General features: G+C 46.0%; 1 protein-coding gene across 6 annotated transcripts in view; it reads left to right on the top strand.

The window, feature by feature from the left end:
• Window positions 1-12,757, top strand: part of DIP2A (disco interacting protein 2 homolog A) — a 213,732-nt gene that overhangs the window by 80,888 nt on the left and 120,087 nt on the right. The window lies entirely within an intron of this gene.

Genomic DNA, 12,757 nt, shown 5'->3' with positions numbered 1-12,757 from the left:
TCCCCAAATCAAAAGGGGGCCTCCGACCCATCCTGGACCTGCGAGGACTGAACAAATTCATCAAGAAGTTCAAGTTCCGCATGGTATCCTTAGGAACCATCATTCCTTCCCTGGATCCCGGAGATTGGTACACCGCCCTCGACCTGAAGGACGCATACTTCCACAGTGCGATTTATCCCCCGCACAGGAGGTATCTGCACTTTGTGGTAAATCAGGATCACTACCAATTTACTGTCCTCTCCTTTGGTCTCTCCTCGGCCCCTCAGGTATTCACCAAATGTATGGCGGTCGTCGCTGCTTCCCTGCACCGTCGTCATATTCACGTCTTCCCTTACCTCGACGACTGGCTTATCCGAGGCACTTCGGAGGCACAGGTGATCGGCCACGTCGCATCATCAGGAAGCTGTTTGTGAGTCTAGGCTTGACCATCAACCCAGACAAGTCCACTCTGGTGCCTACACAGTGGATAGAGTTCATCGGGGCAATGCTGGACTCCAGCCTTGCGACAGCCAGTCTACCCCTGCACCGGTTCTAAGCCATAGTTTCCCTGGTCAAAGGTCTACAAGCCTTTCCGACCATGTCTGCTCGAACTTGCCTCACTCTCCTGGGGCACATGGCCGCATGCACCTTCATCACGAGGCATGCAAGACTGCGCATGCGCCATCTGCAGACCTGGCTTGCGTCGGTCTATCTGCCAGGCAGGGATGCCATAGACACAATCATAACGATTCCACAGACTATTCTAGGCTCCCTCGGCTGGTGGACGACGTCCTCCCAAGTGTGTGTGGGCCTACCATTTCATGCCCCCCAGCCCTCCGTGTCCCTGACAACGGACGCGTCATCGCTAGGCTGGGGTGCACACCTGGGGACCCTGTGCACACAGGGTCTCTGGTCGCCAAAGGAGCTAATGCTCCACATCAATGTGCGCGAGCTGCGGGCAGTCCGATTGGCATGCCAAATGTTTCAACACCATTTACACGGCCGTTGTGTTGCGGTGTTCACGGACAACACAACGGCCATGTATTACATCAACAAGCAGGGCGGGACTCGGTCCTCCCCGCTGTGTCAGGAAGCAATACACCTGTGGGACTTTTGTATAGCCCACTCCGTACATCTAGTGGCCTCCTTTCTCCCGGGAGTACGGAACACCCTCGCAGATCACCTGAGCAGGTCCTTTCTATCCCACGAATGGTCCATCCGTCCGGACGTCCTTTATTCGGTTTTCTGGAGGTGGGGGTTTCCCCGAATAGACCTGTTCACCTCCAGATCGAACAGGAAATGCCAAGTGTTCTGCCCTCTACAGGTCGCTCCCCGGGCTCCCTGTCGGACGCGTTCCTGATCCCATGGACGGGACGTCTTTGTTACGGTTTTCCACCCTTTTCTCTCGTCCACAGAGTCCTGATCAAGATCCGGAGAGACAGAGCCCGCCTCATCCTGATCGCTCCGGCTTGGCCACGGCAGCCCTGGTACACCATGCTGCTCGACCTGTCCCTGGCAGACCCAATTCCCCTGCCTCCTTGGCCGGATCTGATCACGCAGGATTTCGGCAGGATGCGCTATCCGGACCTACAGTCCCTCCATCTGACTGCATGGCTCCTGGCTGGTTAAGCCAGTTGTAGTTGCTCTGTTCCGCAGCAGTACAACAAGTGTTGCTGGGCAGTAGAAAGCCTTCCACGCGTTCAACCTACCTTGCGAAATGGAAGCGCTTCTGCCACTGGTGCAACCAGCACGGCCATTCTCCACATTCCGTAGTAGTCCCCACTATTCTGGACTACGTGTGGTCTCTCAAGCAGCAGGGATTGGCGATCTCCTCTCTACGGGTACATCTAACGGCTATATCCACCTTCCATCCAGGCGAGGCTGGCAAGTCAGTTTTTTCCCACCCTATGGTGTCAAGATTCCTCAAGGGCTTGGAGTGACTATATCCTCAGGTCAAATGGCCTACCCCTACTTGGGACCTGAACCTTGTCTTAACCAGGCTCATGGCACCCCCCTTCGAACCTTTAGCCACATGCTCGCTGCTGTACCTGTCGTGGAAATTGGCCTTCCTAGTCGCTATCACCTCGGCTAGACGAGTCTCAGTGCTTCGGGCACTGACGGTGGACTCTCCATATACTGTATTCCATAATGACAAGGTACAGCTGTGACCACACCCGGCGTTCCTCCCTAAGGTCGTCTCCGCCTTTCATGTTAACCAGGACATCTTCCTGCCAGTCTTTTGCCCAAAGCCGCATTCCTCCATACGGGAGCAACAGCTCCATTCTTTAGATGTCCGAAGGGCTCTCGCTTTCTACATTGAGAGGACCAAACCCTTCCGCCGTTAACCTCAATTGTTTGTGGCAGTGGCGGAACGCATGAAGGGCATGGCAATCTCCTTCCAGCATATCGCATCCTGGGTGACATCCTGCATTCGGGCATGTTACGACTTGGCCCACGTTCCGACGGGTCCTCTTACCGCCCATTCTACCCGGGCTCAAGCTTCATCTGCCGCATTTTTGGCCCATGTCGCCATCCAGGAAATCTGCTGCACAGCCACCTGGTCTTCCGTACACACCTTTGCATCACACTATGCACTGGTCCAGCAGACTAGATACGATGCCGCATTCGGCGCAGAGGTTTTACATTCCGCAACATTTCGCTCCGACCCCAGCGCCTAGGTAAGGCTTGGGAGTCACCTAATTGGAATCGATATGAGCAAGCACTCGAAGAAGAAAAGACAGTTACTCACCTCTGTAACTGTTCTTCGAGATGTGTTGCTCATATCCATTCCACACCCGCCCTCCTTCCCCACTGTCGGAGTAGCCGGCAAGAAGCAACTCAGGAGCGGGCGGGCAAGCAGGGGTATATCTCAGGCGCCACTCCAGGGGGCGCCCTGCCGGCCCACCGAGTGTTGCTAGGGTAAAAAGTCTCCGACGAATGTGCACGCGGCTCGTGCACACCTAATTGGAATGGATATGAGCAACACATCTCGAAGAACAACAGTTACAAAGGTGAGTAACCGTCTTCTTCGTTGTGTGGACTGGTGCAGGGTTAGTTCGGTTTAACGCTGGTAAATTATGTATAAATGCATAGTGTAGATCAGGCCTAAGTCTCTCCATTCTTAGGACTCAAGATCTGATTGCATATAATCCTATGTTTAGAAGCAGTCAATTTCATTCTCAACCTTTCTTTTATGTCAGTAATGTGTATTTGTTCTGACTCAACAGATTTGCCCCCAGAAGTCATCTTCATTCTAGTTGACATGTAATTGTAAATTCTGTGATGCTACTACTGTCCAGGGTTAAATAGAATGTATCTGCCTTTTCAATCTCCTTTGAAGAAGTACCTTATATTAATCAGAAATCTATAACTAACTTAAGAAAACAGTAGCTCACAAAACACCGTTTTAATTTACTAGGTTTATAAGACTTGTGTGGGACTGAGGTTTTAAATAACCCCTCTAATGCTTTTGAAGAGTTATACAGATAATATGGAAATAGTATAAGTGCAGGAAAGTAATGGGAAAAGTTGAAGATAGAATAGTCCTATAGCACATTGCAACTTGTCTTGTGCACAAGATAGAACTTAACAACTTGTTCAAAGATGTTGTAGTTCTAAGACAGGGGTCGGCAACCTACGGCATGCGTGCCAAACACAGCACACAAGCCGATTTTGAGTGGCATGCTGCCGCGGTCCTGGCCCCCAGCTCCGCTCAGCCCCACCGCTCTCCCCTGCAGGGGCAGGAGACAGAAGCTTGGTTCTGCAGCAGCCAAGCTTCCCCCCTCCCCCGCTTCTTCCCCCAGCGTGGTGCTTTCCTGCCCCTCCTCCTCTCCTTCCCCGCGCCAATCAGCTGATGGCCCTTGCGAGGGGGAGGGGGAAGAGTGGCAGCCTTCACGCAGCTCCGTAGACAAGACAGAGAAGAGGTAGGGACGGGGCCTTGGGAAAGGGGGTGGAACAGGGCACATCCCTTCCAGCCCCCTGCCATGAGCCGCTCAGGGCAGGGGGTTGGAAGCACCCCTACAAGCCGAGCACCCCAGCCTTCTGCCTTGTACCCCCACACCTCCAGTCCTCTTCCCGGGCCCTTGAACCCCCACACACACCCAGTCTTCTGCCCTGCACCCCCCCCCCACCCTCCAGCCCTCTTCCCTGACCCTTGAACTCCCTCCCATACCCAGCCTTCTGCCCTGCACCCCCCAGCCCTCTGCCCTGACCCACGAACCCCCCTCTGCCCTGACCCCTGAACCTCCACACACACACAGCCTTCTGCCCTACATCCTCCACTGCCCTCTGCCCTGACCCCTGAACCACCTCCCCCCCCAGGTCTGGGGTCCCGGCCGCAGGCCCCACTCAACCCACTACCGGCCTAGGTGAACAGAACCCCAGGCTGGCAGCAAGCTGAGCAGGCTGGCGGCGTAAGATCAGCATTTTAATTAAATTTTAAATGAAGCTTCTTAAACATTTTGAAAACCTTGTTTACTTTACATACAACAATAGTTTAGTTATATAATATAGGCTTATATAAAGAGACCTTCTACAAACGTTAAAATGTGTTAGCGGCACGCAAAACCTTAAATTGGAGTGAATAAATGAATACTCAGCACATCACTTGTGAAAGGTTGCCGACCCCTGTTCTAAGGTTTGCTGAGGGCCCAGGCCAATTTCCACTCAATTCAATGCACGTCTTTCCATTACTGTTAATGCAGGTTATGCTGGAACTCTGGTGGAGGGGAGGAAATCTCTAAATACATGTTTCTTTTTGGAGGTACATGCCTTACTAAAATTTGAGGGGGAAGAACCCTAACAATGAAAGAGTATAGCACACTTTTCTGTCAGGTTCTGTTTTGTTGAGCAGAGACAGTTCTAAACCTGAATTACTTGGTGGTAGAATCAGTCAGGTTGTTCATGTACATAGCTTTCTGGCTTTGGGGCCTTTTCCAAACCCAATGACCTTTCTATAGGGATTTAATAGTTGAAAGGTTTAAGGAAAACAGTTTGTCTAGTGGTATTTGACTATACAAGAACTGAAAAATGTGCTCACTAGTGGTGACTGTGAACACTTCATTGAGGTCAAAATCTTCTGCGTAACTTAACCTTGCCCTTGAAAATCCTGGGTCTTGTTGTTGTGAAAATAATGCTCCAAACGTGCACTGCTGTCTTCCAGAGCCTGCACTTGCAGGCAGCTCTAGCACTCCCCCTGCTGCTGTTCAGAACACTGGGCAGCAGTGAAACCCATCCTCGCATCCATCACAAGGGGCGGAGTGGCAGAGTAGCATAGGCCTTAGTCTACCCGCCCATTAGTAGCTAGGAGGTGAGGGAAGGGTTCGAGTATTTTGTGGCCACCTTCCTCAGAGCATAGTCAGGGAGGGATAGTTTGCTGAAACCAGACACAGGCTGGTGCAGCTGTAGGCTGAGACAATGCAATGGAAACTCCTTCTGCCCTTCCAGCAGCTATTCTCTCCTCCCTCCACATATGCTTGCATCAGCCTTGTTGCTGTGGGGAAGTGAGCATTCTCCCTCCTGGCAGTCAGAGGGGGGATGGAAGATTTGGCATGTGTCAGATAACTGCAAACTAGAGGCTGATACAAACACGGAGTGTCGAAGCCAGGATCCAGGAACGGCATTCAGGATTCCAACAGCTGGAGAAGGTGGGGAGCTAGTCTGTTCACCAGTGTGTTGCCCTTAAATCTGGCCATTTGGGGCCCTTTGCACCTTCTGTAACTGCATCTGTTTGCTAGCAGCGTTAGCCATGGACCAGGACCACACTGTCCCCTGGGCTGTACAGACATAGAAGAAGGGGGGTGAAAAAAGGCTATGCTCGAAGGAGTTTAGAGTCTAAATATAAGATGAGACAAAAGAGGCCTACAGACAGATAGGGAGTACAAGGAAATAGAGACTTTATTGATCAGCATGTTAGGCAGTAGCTTCTGCACACCAGCAGCCTAACTGTTGTGTGTTTTTGTAGGGATCATAGCAATTGAGAGTTCTGAGGAGGAACTTGAAGACAAGTAATTAAGTTAATGTTGTAGATGTTCACGGAGAATGAATGTCTCCATAATGTGAGGGACAGCATGGGAGAAAGCACAAAGATGCTTGTTTAAAACGTAACATAAGTGTGCAGTGGAGACTGGAATCGGAGGCTGAACAAAGTGTTTGGGTGTTTGACCATGAAGGACCTTGAAAATGGGTGGGCAGTGTGGTCAAAGCAATGGGCCAGGAAAATGATCTTTGCAGCAGCATTCTGAACAGATATGAGCAGGGCATGATTGCATTTGTCAAGTGCAGAGAGAAGGATGCTGCAGATGATGGCCGTTTTAGCTGTGGATTAGTAAAAAAAAATGCTGGTATTTAGGGACACTGTGCAGAAAAAATTGGCAGGATTTACACTGCCTGGATATGAGGCCTAGTGAGGGGTCCAGGTTGAAGATGATACCCAGATTATGGGCCTGAGTGACAGAATTATGGTGTTGCCCACAGCAGTCAAAAAGAGAATGTAGCAGTGAGGGTTTGGGTGGATGGGATTAGGAACGGGGATTCGGAGCTCTGTGTTACCCATGCTGATCTTGAGCTAACGAGTCAACGTTCATGAGAAGATGACAGAGTGGGCCTGAGATTTTTGTTTTGACAGGAGACAGGTCTGGAGTAGGAAAATAGATCTGTGAGCTGTCAACCTAGTAAGGGTAGTTGAATTTACATGTTTAGATAAGATAAGGTACCCAGGTTTACCCAGAGACAAGGTAATCGAGTTAGTTCTCTGGCTCAGGTCTGGTAAATTCAAGCATGGTTAATAAATTCTTCATGAATTTTAGAGGCTATGTTCTACTCATTCATTCATTTTCCCACAGTTCTATAGCTCTTGATGGCTGCTATGATAGATCAGTCTTTTGGCCCTCAGTTGAAGGCAAGGGAGTGTTGAAACGTTCTAAAAAAAGATGATTTCACACATGTTCCCTGAGACAAATAAATGAATGAGCAATAGGAAAGCAATTATATTGGTCCCAGACACCCACATGGAGGGGAGGGTATTCTTAAATCTAGCTTCCCTGCGAGAGAGAACCAGTGATAAGCATGGGGTAGTGTACCTGGGTCCCAGTTTGAGTGGAATAGTCATGACTTTCAACCCTGAGACAGGTAAGGCCCAGAGGCCTAACATCTTTTGCTAGGTGCACACAGGAGAGACCAGAAGGTGGGCAAACATGCAGCTAGTCCTGGAACTGACTCACTCAGGTTTCAGTCCCTTGAGATAAGTTCCTGCAACAAGTCAGGGACATCAAGACCTAATATTTCTGATGTAAAAACTTAACATTACTGTCTCATTTTGCACCAAACAAAAAAATGCATGTTTCTTGCTTTACAGTTCTGTTGTGACTGTTCATATCTAAAAATCACTTTAAAGGAATAGTGGGCGTGAGACAGTTTGCCAAAGGGATGTTGCTGTGGTATGTGGGTGTGTACAGGGTTTGCAATAGATACATGGAAATTATATAGAAAATTGATGTGAATAAAATGGCTTTAATATAGTAACATAGGTCACTATAAGGCAAATCTTGGTGGTTCTCTAAATTTTGGTTGCCCTACAATTTTCATAACAAAAGTTATGGGGTGCCACAGTAAATTGCAGAACTGGGCTATCTCTGTTTTATCATCTGCTTTGTCTTTCTTTCCTTCTGCAGTACGTTGAACCCCTCTCTCCTGTATTTTTTTTCTATCTTGCTCCTATTTTAATTTAGAGATAGGTTGACAGCTGCAGGAAGACTTAAAGGTGACGTGGGGAAATGGCTTTTTCCCTCTTAGTTTATTTGCTTCCTTGTGTTTAAAGAAATCTTGAAATGCCCCCTCCCCCTGAAAAAACCCAAACAGGCAAATTTTATTTTATATCCAAAAAGACTGCAGCTCTAATGGACCTTACCAGTCAACTTAATAGTACAACTGAGCAAGTAATTGATTTTTCAGTTCAATAGACGAACTGAAAAAAGTGTAAAATGTAGAGAGAATACTTACCTCCCTCCCAAGTTCAGGGTTATAAAGCCTTGCTTGATATTAAGGACTATGAAGTACACAGAATCATTAATACCAGAAAGTGGACATGCTGAGACTTAAACTTATGGTGCCCCCTTGCTCAGTACTACTTTTCACAGGCCAAAGAGATGGCTGTGGTGGTGGCTTCTCCTGCTGTATTCTGTCTGAAGCCCAAGATCTTTGAGATGTAGATGGAAGGTCAATGCAGATGGAATGTTCTCAAATTTTAGCAGCAAGACTCTGAGAAGTTTTACTGAGCACATACAAATGGCAGTTTTCAGAGACTTGTAACTTGGCCAGATTTTGGTGGATTTTTCATGAGGATAACAGAAAACATTTCTCTGACCCTACCACTGTCTCCCCACCAACTTTGAAGTTCCTGCTCCAAATCATGGAGGCTCAAGGACTTTTCAAAGAAACATTTGGAAGATGTTTTTAACCTTAGGAGAAAATAAGTTGTTTTGCTAATTTCATTCACAGAAATGTCTTACTTATTTTGCTGAAACTTTCAAAAAATAAGTAAATCAGCCTGAGACAGATTAAAAATTTGACCAAATGGTAAACTTTTGCTAAAATTGTAAGCAACTGAAAACACGGAGTTAGAATGAACAGTGGTAGGCCTACCAGTTCCACATATCAGAGAAAATCAGTAAAGGACAAAACTATTTCTTTTGGATTTGCAGTTCGTCTCTTATTTTCCAACCAAGATGATTAGTATTATAGTAGGTCTTGCCTTTCATGTTTTTTTCCTGACCTCATGGATAACTCAAGTGCATGTCGTCCTTTCTGAGCAAAACAAATTATTAGCTATTAGACAGCAAATACAAAACCAGAAATTGTAGGATAAAAGATGTATGATTTATGCTATGGTCTTAACATAGGCATACATAAGGAAAGAAGTTGATGTAGAGCAAGTGGTCTGGTCAAGAGAGTGAGAAGTATGTCAGAGTTTTGAACATTAAGACACTGAGAATGTTATGTTTCAAGAAAATGAACTTGAAAATTCACTTCGGTAAACTGAGGCAGAACAACTGGCATACTTATATCATACTCTGAAAACTTGTCAGTGTAGATGTGAAGACCAGATATTCAAAAGTCTTCAACCAACCCTCCTAGAGAAGACCACCACTAGCATAAATGCTGGAAATTCTCTTGCGTCCTTGTGCAAGATAAAAATATCACAAATATTTCTCTTCCTTTGTGCTTTTCTTTAAGTATATTAGTATTCCTTCAGTAAGAATTGGCACCTGCTTTCTTATGAGTCAGTGCATGAATGCATCAAAAGCTTCTTGCTTCCTGCATCTGGATTTTGAGAGAGCTTGTCTTTAGTGCTAAAGAGACTAGGACTAGGTTGGAAAAGAAGAGTATGGGAGAGACAGATAAGAGATACTCTATGTAAAATAGACACTCTATGACAAATGGGTCCTTAGACTTGCATTGATACAAGAACAAGAATTGGTTGTTGCAGCACATTTTACATGGGTCAAAGGAAATATATATTTTGCACAACATACCATGTGATAGGCAAATATCCTAGTAAACATTAAAAATGCATCCGCAATTATACAAGGATGAAATACTACTTCAGAGCATAACATGGTCACCTGTTGGTGTTAGGGAGAAATTTGCTCCCATGATGTAGCATTGCACTATTTGATTATGGTGATTATGCTTTCTTTTGAAGAATCCTTCAATATCAGAGACAGAGCAAACTAAATGGATCATTGTTTTGTTCCTTTATATTTTTTTCTGGTATCCCATTGCTTTCCATGAAGAAACTGAGAACTTGAATTAATTATCTCTTTTTAGATTTTGGTTGTATAGTTTTTGACAAAGCTTCCATAGTAGATGAGAGGATAAAAGCATTAAGTGAAAGCATTCAGTTCAAGGTTGGGAGTTTCCCCGTAGATTTTAGTAGTAGTTAAAGGTGCAAGAGCTTGTTTTCTGGACGAGGGGTTTAATAGTTATTAAGTTTGGGTCTCTGACCATTTCGTCCTTTTATTTGTCAGCAGGCTGGGATTGTTGGTCTCCACTGAGTTTCTCTTGGAGCTGTTACCAGGGATCTTATAAAATATGAATCTTCTAGGTACTGCTCTTTTACATCGACTCTGATTACACACACTTACATTCCTCATCCCTGCCCGCTGTCATCCTTCCATAATCTGGCTGCCTTATTTGCAGAGTTGCTTGACAGAGGAAGGAACACTTTTCTGTTTCTATATTTAAAATAGGGAAATTTCAGATTGTTCTTTCAGCTTACTCTGGTGCTGGGTTGACTTACTGTAGTTGCCTTAATTCTACATCTTAAATTGCTTTCGTGGCAGAGAACAGTTTCCTATTAAGTAAATGATTTTCATAGGATAATGGGCTAGATTTGATCCACTACCTAGTTGATTTTAGGATGAAGAGGTATCTTAGTGCTGGGCAATTCACACCTTTTCTCTTGTTGTACGCAGTGTTAGTTGTAGCTGTGTGGGTCCGAGGATATTGGAGACACAATGTGGGTAAGGTAACATCTTTTATTGCACCAACTTCTGTTGGTGGGAGAGACACGCTTTCAAGCCACTCAGAGCTCTTCTCTGGGTTTGGGAAAGGTACTCACAGAATCACTGCAAAATGCAAGGTGGAACAGATTGTTCAGCATAAGAAGTTAGTGCATATTGTAAGGGACTGTTCAAGATAGACACCAGGTCTCCACTGATAATCATAAGAAAAAAGAATCATCTGACTGGATGCCACAGAGCTAATGAAACAACACTCTTGATCATTAAGTTGATTGCTTCAGGGGAAAAAATTGATTGTGAAATCCTTAACAAACATCACATTCACCATAATCTCCCCACTGCTGGAGGACAGCCTGAAATCTAACCACCAGATAGTGATCAAACCAGCAGACAGAGGCCCCATTGTAGGCCTCACCTGTAATGATTACATTAACGAGGCTAACAAACAACTGACACCACCTACTATAAAGAACTTGAAGACCCCGCACCACAATTTACCCAGGAATTTAAGGATATCATCAAATTCTTCCCCCAGAAAATCCAAGATGAAATTCATCCCCCACAAATTTATCCCAGGGGCCTTCTGTGTGCTTCCTAAGATACACAAACAAAGGAATCCAGGCAGACCCATCATATCTAGCCACGGCACTCTTACTGAAGGAATATTGGGATTCATAAAAACCATCCTTAAACCATTTGCCACTCAATGGGCCAGCTTCCTCCAGGACACAATTGACTTCCTGCACAAACTCCACAACATTAACAGCCTACCTCAGAACACCATCCTCACCACTGTGGATGTCTCTTCCCAGTACACCAACATCCCTCATGATGACGGCATAGTTGTCTGCCTCAAATATTTACAAGTCAATGGACAGCTCTTGACTATCCAACCCAAACACATTGCCAAACTCATCCATTTCTTCCTCATCCATAGCCCTTTGTCAAAACCATGGGTACTAGGATGGCTTCCCCATATGCCAACTTCTTCATGGGCCACCTTGAGGAAGAATTTCTCAACAAATGCAGCAGGAAACCAGTGTTATTCCTGAGATGTACATCAATGATATTTTCATCCTCCGGACAGACATCTTAAACTTCTTCATAGATTTCCACCACAACTTCAGCAACCACCACCATCTATCAAACTCTCTGGAACATTCCCACACTAGCATCAACTTCCTGGACACCACAATGGGCTTCAGCAGTGGAACCCTACAGATCACCATATACAAGAAACTCATGGATCCCCATACCTACCTACCTTAGATCCAGTAACCAAACAAACACACCAAGAAATCTGTTTATCTACAGCCAGGCACTCAAATACCGCAGACTGTGCTCCGAGGAGAAAGTCCAGGATCATCTTAACACACTTAAAACCACCTTCACCAAACAAGGACACCACACCAGAGAAGTAGATTGCATATGGAATATGCCATCCAAATACCCTGAGAGAACCTGCTTCAATACAGAAATAAAAACCCCTCTGGCCACGCACCATGGTTTTCACCTGTTACCCCACACTGGAACCCATATGGGGTATCATCAAACAAATACAGCCCATCCTCAGTGGGGACTCCATCCTGAAAGAAATCTTTCCTGAACCTCTTCCTCTGGCCTTAAACAATCCCCCAGCGTCTACAAGCTCATTATCAGAAGCAGGATTCTCACAGACCAGGAAACACCAACTCAAAGTGGCACCAGACCCTACCAGAACAACAGATGAAAAACCTGCAGACATATCTTCACTGCTACAATGATCAACCCTCCCCACACACGCACACAACTCACCTTTCAAGATCCGTGAATCCTGCACGTTCCTATCACAGCATGTGATGTACTTCATCCAGTGCACTACATGCTCCAGTAACAGCACTCAATGAATTCACACGGGAAAATGATAAGATAAAAACATCCCGTCACCTGTGGCTGACTGCTTCTCAAAAAGCAATCCCTCTGTATCTGACCTCTGAGTCCTCGTCCACAAAGAAAACCTGCAGGGCACTTTTTCATAAGATGACCCTGGGAGCTTAAATTTAATTCTCTGCTAGACACTGAAAATCATAAGCCATAAATCCAGTTCAGTCTATTACAACAATCTGTAACCCATTAACCCTCCTTTTTGTCCTATGACTGCAAAGGTGTTAATGGGCCATGCTACCTTGAACAGTCCCTTACATTATGCACGAAGTACTTATGCTAACAATCTATTCCCCCTTGCATTTTACTGTGATGCGGGAAGTACCTTTCCCAGA

The sequence above is a fragment of the Gopherus evgoodei genome, chromosome 11, assembly GCF_007399415.2.
Source record: "Gopherus evgoodei ecotype Sinaloan lineage chromosome 11, rGopEvg1_v1.p, whole genome shotgun sequence".
Lineage (NCBI taxonomy): Eukaryota > Metazoa > Chordata > Testudines > Testudinidae > Gopherus > Gopherus evgoodei.
The sequence above is the reverse complement of the archived record's forward strand: the minus strand, read 5'-3'. Positions and strand labels throughout refer to the sequence as shown.